A 6,384-nucleotide genomic window follows, 5' to 3' on the forward strand; every position below is an offset into this window, starting at 1 on the left:
ATTTGTACCCTTTGCTTCTGTATGTTTCTAAAAGAGTCTGAAATTATTTTTTTTTTTTTTCTCTTAGAAATTCCTGCTTTCAGTTTTTACACTTAGGCTTGGATCTCAAAGCTCGAGGCCCTGACTCAAAGGTAATTTAATTTAATAGTACTCATGCTGATTTTAGTGACCACTCGACCAAGCCATATGAGAATGAGGTGCCCGATTCCCCTCATGTGAATTAGATGCAGTGAGAGAGGAGCATCTAGTTCCTGTAGATTCCTTTGAATATCCCCATCATCTTTGCCCAGAAAATCTTCGCTAGAAGAAGATTAGACAAGAAAAAATCCAAAATTTTGAAAGTTTGGGTCACTGGTAGTGGGAGATCTCAACCAAACTGTTAAAACCTCTTTAGTCTTAATTTATCCTATGATGGCCCCAGAGCCAGAGACTCAGTGGTGGTTTGGATACGAGGCTTTCAGCTAGCAGAACCAAGTCCTCCAGGGAAATCCCGGAGAAGCTGCCTTAACATCCCAAAAAGGAAGTTGAACCCCCTCTTTCCCCCAGAGAAACCCTGCTCAAGCCTCTCTCCTTGCAAGAACCAAGACACAAATCTCAATTTTAAGCGAGAGTCTTCCCCTGGTCACTGTTAAGCTCTGCCTGGCCCTCAGCCTGGCACAGCCACATCATTATTTTGGCAGGGGTGGGTTGGAGCCTTCATCCCTGCTCATTAAGAGTTTCCATTCAGGTTAAAACTCCGCTGGGATCCTTTTTTCAAACCTCTGAACTCTGAGAGCTAAAGCGAATGGAGTGATGGGAACGATTTAAAAGTAGAAAATGTTGTGCTACTTTCTGTATCAACACACTATGGAGAAAGATGTTACACAAGCTTTTTAAAAAAAAATCAGAGGCAGAAAAGAAAACTTTTTTACCTACTTTTCGGCTAGGACAACATAAAAGGGTTCTAAAACTATTAAAGTTCTTGATGAAAGGTTTTTTTTACAAGAATCTTTATGCTTTCAAACAATAAATTATTTCCTACTTTTTGAGACTTCGTAATATTAAAATACTTTGATTAGCTATGATAGAAGTAGAAGTTTGCAATGAAAAAAAAAAACCAACCTTCTGTCTCATTAGTGTGTCATACTAAGTGCTAATTAATTTACATCTAATTATAGTCAATGTATTTTTCAAGTGCAATTTCCCAGAACTATTTGTTTCCCACTGTGTTAAAAAACTAATAGTTAGAACTAAGTCCTCATCCGTGTTTACTGTAATTAAGAATAAAACCATTCCCTTTCAAACCAGGAGTTAGATGTAGGCTGTTTCTCTAAACTCATGTACCTTGAACTGGAAGTGGACAGTGTGAGGTTTGCTCCACGTGTGGGTTTTGTTCTTTTAGTCGTCGTTCTCCAGTGAATGTGCTTCAAACCACCCATCAGATGCCAGAGCAAGTCCAAGGTTTTTCTTCAGCCCAGCTCAGACCTGCAGAGGCACGTGCAGTGTTTTTGGCAGAAAAAGCAAAGTCTTGCTGAACGTTTTGGGATGTTGCTCTTTGCCAGAGCCTCCTCCCCCAGGCAGAGCTGGGTCCAGCAGCTCTTCAGGGGTGATGCCCTGTTTTGGTCCAAGCTGGAGCATCTGCTCCTTCTCCAGCAGGCACCTTTGAGAAATGGAGCTGAAGTTGGGATCATGAGATGTTCATGGGGTCTGGACAGGGAACAAAGTCATGGGCAGATAACAGGGACCAGAGCTTTTGTCCTGTGGGACAAGGGCTACGATTGAAAACTCAGCAGTTAAGATGTAGTGCAGTAAATTGTTCAACCAAAGGCAAAACCAAAAACATTCATTTGACAATTGCAGTAAAAAAAACAAACAAAAACAAACCAAAAATACACCCAACACAAAAAACTCAAAACCCCAGTCCTTTCCCATGAAAAACTTTGATTCTGACAAAACTGAAAAATTTGCAGCGTTCCTGCCCATGAACAGTCTTGCTCCATGGTTGATCTATCTGAACAGAGTCAGATTGCGCTCAGACTTTGAAACCACTCTGATAGTTTAAAAAAAATCATCTGTTCTTCCACATCTCTCTGGTTTCCCTGGACAGCATTGAACAAATGAGCCCCATTTCCCAGCAAGACCTGCAGATATCATAAAACCATGTCATTAACAATAATCAGTCTTTTGATATAAAATATACTGTAGCAGAAGAACTAAAAAAAAATATATATAAATGCTATTGGATCAGATTTGATTTTCCAAGAAACAAAGTTTCAGGTATACCATGAACTCTCTCTTCCTCATTTCTCATACACAATAGGAGTAAAAGGAGAAATCACTTCAGCTGCCCAGACATCTAACAATAAACTATTTTTCTATTTCCTTTTCTCTCTGTATGGATCACATATCCACAAGGGCTAATATATCATGTCCCTTGAGGCTACATTTCTGTCTGCAGTTCTAAAGTGTTATTTCCACTGTGCTTCAGTTCTACTGGTATAATCACAACCATGTATAATGTACTTAATCCTTACTTTTTAAATAAACCATTTTAAATGTATTTGGTTTTGTGTGGAGAAAGGTATATAGATTTTTAATTTCCAGATTCTCTGAGCTGAGATTTCTGTTTATTTTTTCATGTTTTTCACTGTTGGATTGCAGCTGGCCATGTTACTGGGAGCCAGTATTTCAGAGGAGATAAAATTATTCTTGTGGTCTCTGGGACCACAAAATCTCCAAGATAAGCTATCTTCACAATATTTTCAGTTATTTGGTTGGAAATTAAAAAAAACCTTCTCATTTTCACCTTAAACCTGTCCCATATGAGACGTGCTGAGCTCTCAGTGCCCAGTTTGAGCCTGGTGTGGTGGCCAGAGGCCACAGCAAACCAGCCTTGTGTGTTGTGAGGTGCCCTCCCTGAGCCTGAGCTTTCCTCCAGCTTTTGAGCTCTCTTGTGAACTCACCTCCAGCCTCCTCCTCTCCCTGATCTTTCCCACTCTGCCTGGAGGAAGCCTGACCCCACACAGCCTTGCTCTGATCACCAAATCGCAGCGGGACGAGCGGTGCCAAAGGCGGGTCAGCAGCCAGCCCCACTCCCAGCCAGCCCCAGCCATCCCCAGCCACAGACACTATTTCTTCTTCAAACACTCCTTTCAACTTCACCTCCCAGTTCCTCAGCCTCCAGACTGTCTACAAAGATGAGAACTGGCTGTCTCTACCCACCTCTCCCAGGCTCATGATGAATTGGCACGTCTGGAGGGAGGCAGAGGATTCATCTTTTCAAAATCCTCTGACACACAGTGGTGAAGCCATTTAAAGCTCGGGCCCAAAGCTGCTTTGTTTGGACTGAAACAAATAAAGGTTTTTCCCACGTTTATGAGCAAATCCATGGGGAAATGGTGATCCCAGGAGCTGTGGCTGCTCCGCTGTGAACAGGGTGTTGGGAAAAGTGGTGATCTTTGAGGAGGGGGAAAGCAGAGACAGGCTTCAGAAAGTGGAAAAAGGAGGATGTGGCATTTCCTTGGAATGAGAGAACCAACAGACAGTGCTGAAGCTAAAAGGGAAAGGAGAGGCTGTGCATCTGTCTGCCATCCAGCTCAGCTTTCAGCCGGCGCTGCCGTGCTCCCAGAGCCAGGGGATCGCTTTCCCCAGCCCACAGCCGGCATGGCCAGCGGTATTTTGGGAGCACAGAGCTGTGGGTCAGTCACAGGGGCAGCAGGGAAGGCCAGAAACACACAGCAGGGTGGGAGTCTACTGAAAAATAAAACAGCCAGCCAAAACACACACATTTAGCTCTTGCATCCCATGATTTCCACCCCACAATCGGGGAGTTCTCAGGACACCATCAGAGGCATTCCCAGGTTTTGGCTGTGCAGACCCCACCCGATCTCACCACACCTGGGCAATGTGGGTTGGGGAGCCCAAATATTACTGAGGAGACCCTGTTTGAAGAAAACTCTTTGCTGAACTCACATTTGAGGTGCTGCCTGCCCCTCCCTGGGTTGTTCTGACCTGGGAAGGGTTTTCTGCAGAGCATTGTTCTGCAAGCAGGGAACCACAGAGTGAGGTTAACCTGATTGTGGTAAATGCTGAGGCTGGTCTGAAAGAAATACAGAGGAGTACAAGTGCTGGGGAGCAGAGCCAAGTCACCACCTCTGCCAGGGAAAAAAAAAAACCAACAAAGTAGATGAGCTTCAGACGCCTCCTCTGACATTTTCTCCAGAAGAGAAACAGAATTGTGTCCCTCACTCGCTGCTGCTAAAGTGCAACTAATTGCAGCCCTCCCTGCCTTCCAACAGGTCCTCATTAATAGTCTGTTTATATTTCATGTGATATTGATTTTTAAATGTGAATATTTACCAGCTGTCACAGGGAGGCTGCAGGAACCATTCCCAGAGGATTAGATACCATGGTGTTCTGGATGTGCAGAAAACTTCCAGGGTTTGCTTTCGTCCTGCGCTCCTCCAGAAATCTGTTTTGTTTCTGCATTTTACAAATACCCCACAAATACCCCACAAATCCCTTTTTCTCCCATGGGCTGCCAGTTTGAGGTGGTTTTGGGGGGCTGGGGGGAGTTTTTCACCTCAGCTGCAGCTCTGTGAGCTTGGGAAGCGACTGCTGCCCATGCTGGGGCTCATCAAAGCCTGTTCACACCCCCAGCTCCAATCAGCCGTAGGGAAGGATCCATTATTCACTTCTGATTTCACTTCAGCTGTTTCCTGGGAATTAGGGAAACTCAAAGCCAAACCAAACCCATAGAACTCCAGAAAGAAGGATCTAAATGAGAACAAAAAGTGTGATTCTTGCCAGCACTGGAAGAGGCACAAAGACCAACACCAGGGAAAAAAATTAATGAGTTCCCACCCCTGCAGTCCTTGTAGGTTGTAATTAGTCTAAAGCAGGATCATTAGCACTTGATGCCTCAGCAACCAGAGCCTTGCTTTGTGCCCACATTTGCAAACACACGTTCACTTCCCTCTGCTCCACCTGTGGAGTTTGTAGCATCAAGGAATCAAAGTTGAGATGCAGCTCCTGAGATTGACTGATGTCTAGTGAAATTTAACAAGAGTCTGCTTCAAAGGAAAAGGCATTACATCTTTAATGCATTTCTTTTCTGCCTTAAAGTCTGCTCGCTTTAGGCCTTTCTGCTTTCATGACAGCTCTTGGTTCTGGTTTAAACGGAAGCCTCTAATATCTCTGTCAGCCCCATCCCTGGTCTCTGCCTTGCTCCATGTCCCCACTGCCCTCCCTGCTCCCCTTCCCCTCCAATTCTGCACCAGGTGCCTTCACTCCTGCCCACAGTTCCCACATCCCAGCAAGAAGGGGGCTCCAGATGCCATCCTGGGTGCCCACATGCCCCTCTGCTCCACAGGGTGCCTAACCCATCCCTGTCACACATCAAGGAGAGTAATGACCCCTCTAAGTCATACTTCAATTACAGTTATTTTAAACCAATATTTTTTAACTCAGACTTTATTTTCTCCTTCTTTCCCATGCTCTCCCTACACTTTAATTCCTTGCTCCACATCGTCCTCATCAACTTGAGCTGACACCTCTGCACCTTTATTTTGACATCAAGCTGGGGTGTTAATAAAGCAGGACTGGAGTAGCTCTGACATTATCTTGACACAATGATATTTGCAGCTTTCCACTGGCACTTTTTTAACCATTCTTTTAACATTCAGGTACTGGCACCTTCCTCAGTTTGACATCACAATTGTAATGTCACCTCCACAGTGGCCTCTGCATTGACATTGCCATCAAATTGGCTTTACAATCAGCTGAAATATCAAAGGGAAGGAGAGAGGCTGGCCCAGCCCCAGCAATCTGGGCTTTAGGCAAGAGAAGTCACTTCTGGAGAAAGGAATGGATGTGTTGAGTGGCTGTTGGAGTTACTGCAAGCATCAAGGGGAATCCAGTTGATAGGAAAGCAAACAAGTATTTGAGAGATATTGCATTAGAAAAAGAAAAAAAAACAGACACAGAAAAACCTAACAACAAAAACAAAACAAAACTAAACATCAAAAAAAACAGACAGTACAAAAAACCCCCAACTACTCACAACAGTTCAGAGTAAATAAAACGTACTGTAATAAAAGCTTGAAATAAAAATAGCTATAATAAAAATAAATAATAAAATAAACTAGTTGGCTTATTTTATCACTTTCTGCCACAGTTGTGGGCTCTGGAGACACGTCCACCTCTGAGCTCCTGTGAGGCATGGGGTGAGAGGGCTCCAGGGCTATTAAACTGTTTAGGATCAGTCTGAGCCCAGGCCCAGCACTATTATAAACACAGATGTTTTTATAACCTCGCTGAAAAGTTAATCATCCTATTAATGCCTATTTCTGGGCATGCTGCAAGTCAAGAGATCTCAGCCCCTGCGCAGCGGCTGCGGCCGCTCCG

This window comes from Poecile atricapillus, chromosome 17 (genome assembly GCF_030490865.1).
Source record: "Poecile atricapillus isolate bPoeAtr1 chromosome 17, bPoeAtr1.hap1, whole genome shotgun sequence".
NCBI lineage: Eukaryota > Metazoa > Chordata > Aves > Passeriformes > Paridae > Poecile > Poecile atricapillus.